The sequence below is a fragment of the Oncorhynchus nerka genome, unplaced genomic scaffold, assembly GCF_034236695.1.
Source record: "Oncorhynchus nerka isolate Pitt River unplaced genomic scaffold, Oner_Uvic_2.0 unplaced_scaffold_1001, whole genome shotgun sequence".
Taxonomy (NCBI): Eukaryota; Metazoa; Chordata; class Actinopteri; order Salmoniformes; family Salmonidae; genus Oncorhynchus; species Oncorhynchus nerka.
The window spans coordinates 41,323-57,211 of record NW_027040295.1 but is presented as its reverse complement, the minus strand read 5'-3'; the positions used below and the strand labels follow the sequence as shown (position 1 = coordinate 57,211).

At 34.0% G+C, this 15,889-nt stretch overlaps 1 protein-coding gene across 1 annotated transcript in view; it reads left to right on the top strand.

Annotated features, from left to right (window-relative positions):
- Positions 1-15,889, top strand: part of LOC115123212 (ras-associating and dilute domain-containing protein-like) — a gene marked incomplete at its 3' end in the record, with an annotated part of 75,405 nt that overhangs the window by 21,436 nt on the left and 38,080 nt on the right. The gene's annotated exons all lie outside the window — the stretch shown is intronic.

Genomic DNA, 15,889 nt, shown 5'->3' with positions numbered 1-15,889 from the left:
ATGTTACTATTATTATATAACTATCCAGCTAGCTGGCTCTATTCCAGGAGCTGTTGTTGGGTTATATTATATAACTATCCAGCTAGCTGGCTCTATTCCATTAGCTGTTATTATATTATAACTATCCAGCTAGCTGGCTCTATTCCAGGAGCTGTTCATGTTGGGTTATTACTATATTACTACTATTACAGCTATTGGCTCTATTCCATAAGCTGTTACATGTTATTATATTATATAACTATCCAGCTAGCTGGCTCTATTCCAGGAGCTGTACATGTTATTATATTATATAACTATCCAGCTAGCTGGCTCTATTCCAGGAGCTGTTATTATATTATATAACTATCAGCTAGCTGGCTCTATTCCAGGACTGTACTGTTGGGTTATATTATATAACTATAACTATTACTGGCTCTATTCCAGGAGCTACTGTTGGGTTATATTATTAACTAAGCTATTAGCTGTACATGTTGGGTTATATTATATAACTATCCAGCTAGCTGGCTCTATTCCAGGAGCTGTATGTTGGGTTATATTATATAACTATCCAGCTAGCTGGCTCTATAACTATCCAGCTAGCTGGCTCTATTCCAGGAGCTTACTACTATTATAACTATCCAGCTAGCTGGCTCTATTCCAGGAGCTGTACTGTTGGGTTATATTATATAACTATTGGCTCTATTCCAGCTATATGGCTAACTATTCCAGGAGCTAGTGGCTCTATTATGGGTTATATTATATAACTATCCAGCTAGCTGGCTCTATTCCAGGCTGTACTGTTGGGTTATATTATATAACTATCCAGCTAGCTGGCTCTATTCCAGGAGCTGTTACATGTTGGGTTATATTATTATAACTATTAGCTACTGGCTACTATTCCAGGAGCTGTTACTATGTTGGGTTATATTATATAACTATCCAGCTAGCTGGCTCTATTCCAGGAGCTGTACATGTTGGGTTATTATTATATAACTATTACAGCTAGCTGGCTCTATTCCAGGACTATTACTACTGTTGGGTTATTATATAACTATTAGCTATTACTACTATTATAGGAGCTGTTGGGTTATATTATATAACTATTATTAACAGCTAACCATCCAGCTAGCTGTTACTACTATTATAACTATTAGCTGGCTCTATTCCAGGAGCTGTAACTGTTGGGTTATATTATAACTATTACAGCTAGCTGGCTCTATTCCAGGAGCTATAACATGTTACTACTATTATAACTATTACAGCTATTAGAACTATTATAAGCTGTATTACTATATTATATAACTATCCAGCTAGCTGGCTCTATTCCAGGATTACTACTGTTGGGTTATATTATATAACTATAACTATATTATATAACTACTATTCCAGAACTATTGGGTTATATTATATAACTATAAGCTAGCTGGCTCTATTCCAGGAGCTATTACATGTTATTATATTATATATTATAACTAGCTACTCTATTCCATAACTGTTACTGTTGGGTTATATTATATAACTATCCAGCTAGCTGGCTAACTATTCCATTACTACTGTTGGGTTATATTATATAACTATAAGCTAGCTGGCTACTATTACAGGAGCTATTATAACTATTATATAACTATAACTATTACTACTATTACTACTATTAGCTGGCTCTATTACTATATATATAACTATTACACTATTATAACTATTCTACTATTAGCTACTATTATACTATTATAACTATCCAGCTAGCTATTACTCTATTCCAGGAGCTGTTACTGTTGGGTTATATTATATAACTATCCAGCTAGCTGGCTCTATTCCAGGAGCTGTATGTTGGGTAACTATTATAACTATTAGCTACTGGCTACTATTCCAGGAGCTGTATAACTGTTACTATATTATATAACTATCCAGCTAGCTTACTCTATTCCAGGAACTGTACATGTTGGGTACTATTATATCCAGCTAGCTGGCTCTACTATTATAACTATTACTACTATTTCCAGGAGCTCTATTATAACTGGGTTATATTATATAACTATCCAGCTAGCTGGCTCTATTCCAGGAGCTATTACTGTTGGGTTATATTATATAACTATCCAGCTAGCTGGCTCTATTCCAGGAGCTTACTGTTGGGTTATATTATATAACTATTAGCTAGCTGGCTCTATTCCAGGACTGTTACATGTTATTATATTATTATAACTATTACTAGCTATTACTACTATTCCAGGACTGTTACTGTTGGGTTATATTATATAACTATTATAACTAGCTACTACTATTCCAGAACTATTATTATATTATATAACTATAAGCTATTGGCTCTATTCCAGGAGCTATTACTACTATTACTTATATTATATATTATAACTAGTTACTCTATTATAGGAGCTGTTATAACTGGGTTATATTATATAACTATTAGCTAGCTGGCTCTATTATAACTATTACATGTTACTACTATTATAACTATATAACTATTACTACTATTACTACTATTATAACTATTTTTACTATTACTACTATTACTACTATTGGCTCTATTCCAGGAGCTATTACTACTATTATATTATATAACTATTAGCTAGCTGGCTCTATTCCAGGAGCTGTTATAACTATTAACTATCTTATTATAACTATTAACTAGCTAGCTGGCTCTATTCCAGGACTGTTCCTACTGTTACTACTTATATTATATAACTATTATAACTATTGGCTACTATTATAACTATTACTGTTATTACTATTATATAACTATCCAGCTAGCTGGCTCTATTCCAGGAGCTGTACATACTATTATATTATATAACTATTACAGCTAGCTGGCTCTATTCCAGGAGCTGTTACTGTTGGGTTATATTATATAACTATTAGCTACTGGCTAACTATTACTAGCTATTATGTTGGGTTATATTATATAACTATCCAGCTAGCTGGCTCTATTCCAGGAGCTGTACTGTTGGGTTATATTATATAACTATCCAGCTAGCTGGCTCTATTCCAGGAGCTGTTACATAACTATTATAACTATTATTATTATAACTATCCAGCTAGCTGGCTCTATTCCAGGAGCTGTACTGTTGGGTTATATTATTATAACTATCCAGCTATTGGCTCTATTCCAGAGGACTGTACTATGGCTATAACTTTATAACTATAACTATTATAACTAGCTGGCTCTATTATAATTAGCTGTACTGTTAGGTTATATTATATAACTATCCAGCTAGCTATTATAACTATTATAAGCTATTACTACTGTATAATTATTACTACTATTATAATTATATAACTATTAGCTAGCTGGCTCTATTCCAGGAGCTGTACATTACTTATATTATATAACTATATTATAACTAGTTGGCTTACTATTATTACAGGAGCTGTAACTGTTACTTATATTATATAACTATCCAGCTAGCTAACTATTCCAGGAGCTGTACTATTATAATTATATAACTATCTAGCTAGCTAACTATTCCAGGAGCTGTTACTTATATTATAAACTATCCAGCTAGCTATTCCAGGAGCTACTGTTGGGTTATATTATAACTATCCAGCTAGCTGGCTCTATTCCAGGAGCTATTTGGGTTATATTATATAACTATCCAGCTAGCTGGCTCTATTCCAGGAGCTTACTACTATTATCTATTCCAGGAGCTGTACATGGGTTATATTATATAACTATCCAGCTAGCTGGCTCTATTCCAGGAGCTGTACATGTTGGGTTATATTATATAACTATCCAGCTAGCTGGCTCTATTCCAGGAGCTGTACTGTTGGGTTATATTATATAACTATCCAGCTAGCTGGCTCTATTCCAGGAGCTGTACATGTTGGGTTATATTATATAACTATCCAGCTAGCTGGCTCTATTCCAGGAGCTGTACATGTTGGGTTATATTATATAACTATCCAGCTAGCTGGCTCTATTCCAGGAGCTGTTGTTGGGTTATATTATATAACTATCCAGCTAGCTGGCTCTATTCCAGGAGCTGTACATGTTGGGTTATATTATATAACTATCCAGCTAGCTGGCTCTATTCCAGGAGCTGTACATGTTGGGTTATATTATATAACTATCCAGCTAGCTGGCTCTATTCCAGGAGCTGTACATGTTGGGTTATATTATATAACTATCCAGCTAGCTGGCTCTATTCCAGGAGCTGTACATGTTGGGTTATATTATATAACTATCCAGCTAGCTGGCTCTATTCCAGGAGCTGTACATGTTGGGTTATATTATATAACTATCCAGCTAGCTGGCTCTATTCCAGGAGCTGTACATGTTGGGTTATATTATATAACTATCCAGCTAGCTGGCTCTATTCCAGGAGCTGTACGTGTTGGGTTATATTATATAACTATCCAGCTAGCTGGCTCTATTCCAGGAGCTGTACATGTTGGGTTATATTATATAACTATCCAGCTAGCTGGCTCTATTCCAGGAGCTGTTGTTGGGTTATATTATATAACTATCCAGCTAGCTGGCTCTATTCCAGGAGCTGTACATGTTGGGTTATATTATATAACTATCCAGCTAGCTGGCTCTATTCCAGGAGCTGTTGGGTTATATTATATAACTATCCAGCTAGCTGGCTCTATTCCAGGAGCTGTTGGGTTATATTATATAACTATCCAGTTGGGTTATATTATATAACTATCCAGCTAGCTGGCTCTATTCCAGGAGCTGTACATGTTGGGTTATATTATATAACTATCCAGCTAGCTGGCTCTATTCCAGGAGCTGTTGTTGGGTTATATTATATAACTATCCAGCTAGCTGGCTCTATTCCAGGAGCTGTACATGTTGGGTTATATTATATAACTATCCAGCTAGCTGGCTCTATTCCAGGAGCTGTACATGTTGGGTTATATTATATAACTATCCAGCTAGCTGGCTCTATTCCAGGAGCTGTACATGTTGGGTTATATTATATAACTATCCAGCTAGCTGGCTCTATTCCAGGAGCTGTACATGTTGGGTTATATTATATAACTATCCAGCTAGCTGGCTCTATTCCAGGAGCTGTACATGTTGGGTTATATTATATAACTATCCAGCTAGCTGGCTCTATTCCAGGAGCTGTACATGTTGGGTTATATTATATAACTATCCAGCTAGCTGGCTCTATTCCAGGAGCTGTACATGTTGGGTTATATTATATAACTATCCAGCTAGCTGGCTCTATTCCAGGAGCTGTACATGTTGGGTTATATTATATAACTATCCAGCTAGCTGGCTCTATTCCAGGAGCTGTTGTTGGGTTATATTATATAACTATCCAGCTAGCTGGCTCTATTCCAGGAGCTGTACATGTTGGGTTATATTATATAACTATCCAGCTAGCTGGCTCTATTCCAGGAGCTGTACATGTTGGGTTATATTATATAACTATCCAGCTAGCTGGCTCTATTCCAGGAGCTGTACATGTTGGGTTATATTATATAACTATCCAGCTAGCTGGCTCTATTCCAGGAGCTGTACATGTTGGGTTATATTATATAACTATCCAGCTAGCTGGCTCTATTCCAGGAGCTGTACATGTTGGGTTATATTATATAACTATCCAGCTAGCTGGCTCTATTCCAGGAGCTGTACATGTTGGGTTATATTATATAACTATCCAGCTAGCTGGCTCTATTCCAGGAGCTGTACATGTTGGGTTATATTATATAACTATCCAGCTAGCTGGCTCTATTCCAGGAGCTGTACGTGTTGGGTTATATTATATAACTATCCAGCTAGCTGGCTCTATTCCAGGAGCTGTACATGTTTGGGTTATATTATATAACTATCCAGCTAGCTGGCTCTATTCCAGGAGCTGTACATGTTGGGTTATATTATATAACTATCCAGCTAGCTGGCTCTATTCCAGGAGCTGTACATGTTGGGTTATATTATATAACTATCCAGCTAGCTGGCTCTATTCCAGGAGCTGTACATGTTGGGTTATATTATATAACTATCCAGCTAGCTGGCTCTATTCCAGGAGCTGTACATGTTGGGTTATATTATATAACTATCCAGCTAGCTGGCTCTATTCCAGGAGCTGTACATGTTGGGTTATATTATATAACTATCCAGCTAGCTGGCTCTATTCCAGGAGCTGTACATGTTGGGTTATATTATATAACTATCCAGCTAGCTGGCTCTATTCCAGGAGCTGTACATGTTGGGTTATATTATATAACTATCCAGCTAGCTGGCTCTATTCCAGGAGCTGTACATGTTGGGTTATATTATATAACTATCCAGCTAGCTGGCTCTATTCCAGGAGCTGTACATGTTGGGTTATATTATATAACTATCCAGCTAGCTGGCTCTATTCCAGGAGCTGTACATGTTGGGTTATATTATATAACTATCCAGCTAGCTGGCTCTATTCCAGGAGCTGTACATGTTGGGTTATATTATATAACTATCCAGCTAGCTGGCTCTATTCCAGGAGCTGTACATGTTGGGTTATATTATATAACTATCCAGCTAGCTGGCTCTATTCCAGGAGCTGTACATGTTGGGTTATATTATATAACTATCCAGCTAGCTGGCTCTATTCCAGGAGCTGTACATGTTGGGTTATATTATATAACTATCCAGCTAGCTGGCTCTATTCCAGGAGCTGTACATGTTGGGTTATATTATATAACTATCCAGCTAGCTGGCTCTATTCCAGGAGCTGTACATGTTGGGTTATATTATATAACTATCCAGCTAGCTGGCTCTATTCCAGGAGCTGTACATGTTGGGTTATATTATATAACTATCCAGCTAGCTGGCTCTATTCCAGGAGCTGTACATGTTGGGTTATATTATATAACTATCCAGCTAGCTGGCTCTATTCCAGGAGCTGTACATGTTGGGTTATATTATATAACTATCCAGCTAGCTGGCTCTATTCCAGGAGCTGTACATGTTGGGTTATATTATATAACTATCCAGCTAGCTGGCTCTATTCCAGGAGCTGTACATGTTGGGTTATATTATATAACTATCCAGCTAGCTGGCTCTATTCAAAGCCTATATATATATATTATATAACTATCCAGCTAGCTGGCTATTCCAGGAGCTGTATATGTTGGGTTATATTATATAACTATCCAGCTAGCTGGCTCTATTCCAGGAGCTGTACATGTTGGGTTATATATATCAAAGCCTATATATATAACTATATATTATTCCATCAAAGCTGTATATATTATTATATTATATAACTATCCAAACTATATATATATATATTATATATTCAAAGCCTGTATATATTATATTATATATCAACTATATATATATTAGCTAATATATATATATTATATATCAAAGCTGGCCTATATATATATATTATATATCAAAGCCTATATATATATATTATATATCAAAGCCTATATAGCTGTATATAACTATATATGGCTATATTCAAGCCTGTTATATATATATAACTATCCAGCTATGGCTCTATTCCAGGAGCTGTATATGTTGGGTTATATTATATAACTATAGCTCATTCCAGGAGCTGTATATATATATATTATATAGCTCTCTAAATATATATATATATATTATATATTCAAAGCTGTACATGTTGGGTATATATATATATATATATCCAGCTATATATATATATATTATATATTCAAAGCCTATATATATATATTATATATCAAAGCCTATATATATATATTATATATCAAAGCCTCTATATATATATTATATATCAAAGCCTATATATATATATATTATATATCAAAGCCTATATATATATATATATATCAAAGCTGATATATATATATATATTATATATCAAAGCTCTATTCCATATATATATTATATATATCAAAGCCTATATATATATATTATATATCAAAGCCTATATATATATATTATATAACTATCAGCTATATTATATCCAAAGCCTATATATATATATTATATATATAACTATCAAAGCCTATAACTATATATATGCTATATATAACTATCAAAGCCTATATATATATATTTATATTTATATATATATATATATATCTATATATTGTTGTTATATTATATAATTATGGATCATAGCCTGTCTATTCCAGATGGTATATGTATGATTACATTTATATATATATATATATTATATATCAAAGCCTATCCCCAGGACTGATAATCAGGGTTATATTATATAACTATCCAGCTACTACTCCCATTATATATCTGGATGTTGGGTTATATTATATAGGGGATCAGCTATATATTCCAGGAGCTGAAGGATGGGGAGGGGGATTATATAACATATAGTATATACTGTTGCTGCTATATCAGAAGCCAACTACACTACCTGACTAATGCATGCTGGGATATATTATATAGACAGACAGGTAGCAACTACATACCTGACTGATGCATGCTGGGATATATATACATCAGAAAGGTACCAACTACACTACCTGACTGATGCATGCTGGGATATATGAGACAGACAGACAGGTACCAACTATATACCTGACTGATGCATGTACTGGGGCTATTATATATATACATATTGATGCATATTATATACAGACAGACAGGTACCAACTATATACCTGACTGATGCATGTTGGGATATATGATACATACAGACAGGTACCAACTATACTACCTGACTGATTTAGCATGCTGGGATATATGATATAACAGCCTTATATATATATATTATTATACTACCTGACTGATGCATGCTATATATGAGACAGACAGACAGGTACCATATACACTACCTGACTGATGCATGCTGGGATATATGAGACAGATTCCAACTAGGAGACTGATGCATGCTGGGATATATATAGGAAGGAGGGACTATTCCTGACTGATGCATGCTGGGATATATATTATTAGACAGGTACCAGACACTACCTGACTGATGCATGCTGGGATATATGAGACAGACAGACAGGTACCAACTACACTACCTGACTGATGCATGCTGGGATATATTAGACAGACAGACAGGTACCAACTACACTACCTGACTGATGCATGCTGGGATATATGATATAGACAGATCAGGTAGCTGGCTATATACTCAGACAGGACTGATACATGCTGGGATATATGAGACAGACAGACAGGTACCAACTACACTACCTGACTGATGCATGCTGGGATATATGATACAGACAGACAGGTACCAACTACACTACCTGACTGATGCATGCTGGGATATATGATACAGACAGACAGGTACCAACTACACTACCTGACTGATGCATGCTGGGATATATGATACAGACAGAAAGGTACCAACTACACTACCTGACTGATGCATGCTGGGATATATGAGACAGACAGACAGGTACCAACTACACTACCTGACTGATGCATGCTGGGATATATGATACAGACAGACAGGTACCAACTACACTACCTACTGACTGGGATATATGAGACAGACAGACAGGTATGCATGGTACCAACTGGATGTATATGAGACAGACAGACAGGTACCAACTACACTACCTGACTGATGCATGCTGGGATATATGATACAGACAGACAGGTACCAACTACACTGACTGATGCTGCTGATATATGATGACATGACTGATGATGGGATATATACAGACAGACAGGTACCAACTACACTACCTGACTGATGCATGCTGGGATATATGATACAGACAGACAGGTACCAACTACACTACCTGACTGATGCATGCTGGGATATATGACAGACAGACAGGTACCAACTACACTACCTGACTGATGCATGCTGGGATATATGATACAGACAGACAGACAGACAGACAGACAGACAGACAGACAGACAGACAGACAGGTACCAACTACACTACCTGACTGATGCATGCTGGGATATATGATACAGACAGACAGGTACCAACTACACTAGACTGATGCATGCTGGGAGACAGACAGACAGACAGGTACTAACTACCTGACTGATGCATGATATATGATATTAGATGACAGACAGACATACACAGGTGACTGATGCATGCTGGGATATATGATACAGACAGACAGACAGACAGACAGACAGACAGACAGACAGACAGACAGGTACCAACTACACTACCTGACTGATGCATGCTGGGATATATGAGACAGACAGACAGGTACCAACTACACTAGACAGACAGACAGACAGACAGACAGGTACTAAAATCTAATCACATTTTATTAGTCACATACACGTGTTTATCAGATGTTATTGCGGGTGTAGTGACATTCTTGTGTTTCCAGCTCCAACAGTGAAGTAATATCTAACAATACACACAATCTAAACTTAAAGGAATTAAAAATATATAAATATCTGGGAGGAGCGATGTCAGAGTGGCATAGACAGATACAGTAGAATAGAATACAGAATATACATATGAGATGAGTAATGCATAGACAGATACAGTAGAATAGACAGATACAGTAGAATAGAATACAGAATATACATATGTAATGAGTAATGCATAGACAGATACAGTAGAATAGGACCAGAATACAGAATATACATATGAGATGAGTAATGCATAGACAGATACAGTAGAATAGAATACAGTATATATACATATGGGAGGAGCGATGTCAGAGCGGCATAGACAGATACAGTAGAATAGGATACAGTATATATACAATATATACATATGTAATGAGTAATGTCAGAGCGGCATAGACAGATACAGTAGAATAGAATACAGAATATACATATGAGATGAGTAATGCATAGACTAAGATACAGTAGAATAGGACCAGATACAGAATATACATATGTAATGAGTAATGCATAGACTAAGATACAGTAGAATAGAATACAGAATATACATATGTAATGAGTAATGCATAGACTAAGATACAGTAGAATAGAATACAGAATATACATATGTAATGAGTAATGCATAGACTAAGATACAGTAGAATAGGACCAGATACAGAATATACATATGAGATGAGTAATGTCAGAGCGGCATAGACTAAGATACAGTAGAATAGAATACAGAATATACATATGGGATGAGTAATGTCAGAGCGGCATAGACTAAGATACAGTAGAATAGTATAGAATATACATATGAGATGAGTAATGCATAGACTAAGATACAGTAGAATAGAATACAGAATATACATATGTAATGAGTAATGCATAGACTAAGATACAGTAGAATAGAATACAGAATATACATATGTAATGAGTAATGCATAGACTAAGATACAGTAGAATAGGACCAGATACAGAATATACATATGTAATGAGTAATGCATAGACTAAGATACAGTAGAATAGAATACAGAATATACATATGTAATGAGTAATGCATAGACTAAGATACAGTAGAATAGAATACAGAATATACATATGGGATGAGTAATGTCAGAGTGGCATAGACTAAGATACAGTAGAATAGGATACAGAATATACATATGTAATGAGTAATGCATAGACTAAGATACAGTAGAATAGTATAGAATATACATATGTAATGAGTAATGCATAGACTAAGATACAGTAGAATAGGACCAGATACAGAATATACATATGAGATGAGTAATGCATAGACTAAGATACAGTAGAATAGAATACAGAATATACATATGAGATGAGTAATGTCAGAGCGGCATAGACTAAGATACAGTAGAATAGAATACAGAATATACATATGAGATGAGTAATGTCAGAGTGGCATAGACTAAGATACAGTAGAATAGGACCAGATACAGAATATACATATGTAATGAGTAATGCATAGACTAAGATACAGTAGAATAGAATACAGAATATACATATGAGATGAGTAATGCATAGACTAAGATACAGTAGAATAGGATACAGAATATACATATGAGATGAGTAATGCATAGACTAAGATACAGTAGAATAGGATACAGAATATACATATGTAATGAGTAATGCATAGACTAAGATACAGTAGAATAGTATAGAATATACATATGGGATGAGTAATGCATAGACTAAGATACAGTAGAATAGGATACAGAATATACATATGAGATGAGTAATGCATAGACTAAGATACAGTAGAATAGAATACAGAATATACATATGTAATGAGTAATGCATAGACTAAGATACAGTAGAATAGAATACAGAATATACATATGAGATGAGTAATGCATAGACTAAGATACAGTAGAATAGGACCAGATACAGAATATACATATGTAATGAGTAATGCATAGACTAAGATACAGTAGAATAGGACCAGATACAGAATATACATATGAGATGAGTAATGCATAGACTAAGATACAGTAGAATAGGACCAGATACAGAATATACATATGAGATGAGTAATGCATAGACTAAGATACAGTAGAATAGGACCAGATACAGAATATACATATGAGATGAGTAATGCATAGACTAAGATACAGTAGAATAGAATACAGAATATACATATGAGATGAGTAATGCATAGACTAAGATACAGTAGAATAGTATAGAATATACATATGTAATGAGTAATGCATAGACTAAGATACAGTAGAATAGAATACAGAATATACATATGGGATGAGTAATGTCAGAGCGGCATAGACTAAGATACAGTAGAATAGTATAGAATATACATATGTAATGAGTAATGCATAGACTAAGATACAGTAGAATAGAATACAGTATATACATATGTAATGAGTAATGCATAGACTAAGACTAAGATAGAGAATAGAATACAGAATATACATATGAGATGAGTAATGCATAGACTAAGATACAGTAGAATAGAATACAGAATATACATATGTAATGAGTAATGCATAGACTAAGATACAGTAGAATAGGACCAGATACAGAATATACATATGGGATGAGTAATGCATAGACTAAGATACAGTAGAATAGGACCAGATACAGAATATACATATGTAATGAGTAATGCATAGACTAAGATACAGTAGAATAGAATACAGAATATACATATGGGATGAGTAATGTCAGAGTGGCATAGACTAAGATACAGTAGAATAGAATACAGTACATACATATGAGATGAGTAATGCATAGACTAAGATACAGTAGAATAGAATACAGAATATACATATGAGATGAGTAATGCATAGACTAAGATACAGTAGAATAGAATACAGAATATACATATGAGATGAGTAATGCATAGACTAAGATACAGTAGAATAGAATACAGAACATACATATGAGATGAGTAATGCATAGACTAAGATACAGTAGAATAGAATACAGAATATACATATGGGATGAGTAATGCATAGACTAAGATACAGTAGAATAGAATACAGAATATACATATGTAATGAGTAATGCATAGACTAAGATACAGTAGAATAGAATACAGAATATACATATGGGATGAGTAATGCATAGACTAAGATACAGTAGAATAGTATAGAATATACATATGAGATGAGTAATGCATAGACTAAGATACAGTAGAATAGTATAGAATATACATATGTAATGAGTAATGCATAGACTAAGATACAGTAGAATAGTATAGAATATACATATGTAATGAGTAATGCATAGACTAAGATACAGTAGAATAGGACCAGATACAGAATATACATATGTAATGAGTAATGCATAGACTAAGATACTGTAGAATAGTATAGAATACAGAATATACATATGAGATGAGTAATGCATAGACTAAGATACAGTAGAATAGACCAGATACAGAATATACATATGTAATGACAATGAAGACTATACAGTATGTAATGTAATGAGTAATGCATAGACTAAGATACAGTAGAATAGTATAGAATATACATATGTAATGAGTAATGCATAGACTAAGATACAGTAGAATAGGACCAGATACAGAATATACATATGAGATGAGTAATGCATAGACTAAGATACAGTAGATAGTATAGAATATACATATGAGATGAGTAATGCATAGACTAAGATACAGTAGAATAGAATACAGAATATACATATGAGATGAGTAATGCATAGACTAAGATACAGTAGAATAGAATACAGAATATACATATGAGATGAGTAATGCATAGACTAAGATACAGTAGAATAGAATACAGAATATACATATGTAATGAGTAATGCATAGACTAAGATACAGTAGAATAGAATACAGAATATACATATGTAATGAGTAATGCATAGACTAAGATACAGTAGAATAGAATACAGAATATACATATGTAATGAGTAATGCATAGACTAAGATACAGTAGAATAGGATACAGAATATACATATGTAATGAGTAATGCATAGACTAAGATACAGTAGAATAGAATACAGAATATACATATGGGATGAGTAATGCATAGACTAAGATACAGTAGAATAGAATACAGAATATACATATGTAATGAGTAATGCATAGACTAAGATACAGTAGAATAGGACCAGATACAGAATATACATATGTAATGAGTAATGCATAGACTAAGATACAGTAGAATAGAATACAGAATATACATATGTAATGAGTAATGCAAAATATGTAAACACTATTATTAAAGTGACCAGTGATTTCAAGTCTGTGTATATAGGGCAGCAGCCTCTAATGTGCTAGTGATGGCTGTTTAACAGTCTGTTATCCTTGAGATAGAAGCTGTTTTTCAGTCTCTAATGTGCTAGTGATGGCTGTTTTAACAGTCTGATGGCCTTGAGATAGAAGCTGCTTTTCAGTCTCTAATGTGCTAGTGATGGCTGTTTAACAGTCTGATGGCTTTGAGATAGAAGCTGTTTTTCAGTCTCTCTGTCCCAGCTGATGATGCACCTTTACTGACCTCACCTTCTGGATGATAGCGGGGGGGAACAGGCAGTGGCTCGGGTGGTTGTTGTCCTTGATGATCCTTTTTTGGCTTTCCTGTGAGATCGGGTGGTGTAGGTGTCCTGGAGGGGCAGGTAGTTTGCCCCCTGACGATGCGTTGGGCAGACCGCACCGCCCTCTGGAGAGCCCTGTGGTTGCGGGCGGTGCAGGCGCCGTACCAGGCGGTGATACAGCCCAACTACACTACCCTGACTGATATTTCAGTTTTGTTTTGTTTTTCGTGAACTTTCTTTCACTTTGAAGTTGTGGAGTCGGTCTGCAGGACCTTTTTAGGTGTCTTTCACTTTGAAGTTGTGGAGTCGGTCTGCAGTACCTTTTTAGGTGTCATGTTATGGCAGAATGTGAAAGTGTTCAAGGGGTTGTGGACCTTCTACAGCCAGTTTATACTGTTTATATACAGTATATGTAATATATATTGTGTTTTATACAGTATATGTAATATATATTGTGTTTTATACAGTATATGTAATATATATTGTGTTATATGGCAGTAGGTGAAAGTGTTCAAGGGGTTGTGGACCTTCTACAGGCAGTTTATACTGTTTTATACTGTTTTATATATTCCTGTTGAACAGAGAGCAGCACACAGTGTATACATTGTTATATTTACAGTATATTTAATATATATTGTTATATTTACAGTATATTTAATATATATTGTTATATATAGTATATGTAATATATATTGTTATATTTACAGTATATGTAATATATATTGTTATATTTACAGTATATATAATATATATTGTGTTATATACAGTATATATATATTGTGTTATATACAGTATATGTAATATATATTGTGTTATATACAGTATATATAATATATATTGTGTTATATACAGTATATATAATATATATTGTGTTATATACAGTATATGTAATATATATTGTTATATTTACAGTATATGTAATATATATTGTTATATTTACAGTATATGTAATATATATTGTATATTTACAGTATATGTAATATATATTGTTATATACAGTATATGTAATATATATTGTTATATTTACAGTATATATAATATATATTGTGTTATATACAGTTTATGTAATATATATTGTGTTATATGCAGTATATATAATATATATTGTGTTATATACAGTTTATATAATATATATTGTGCT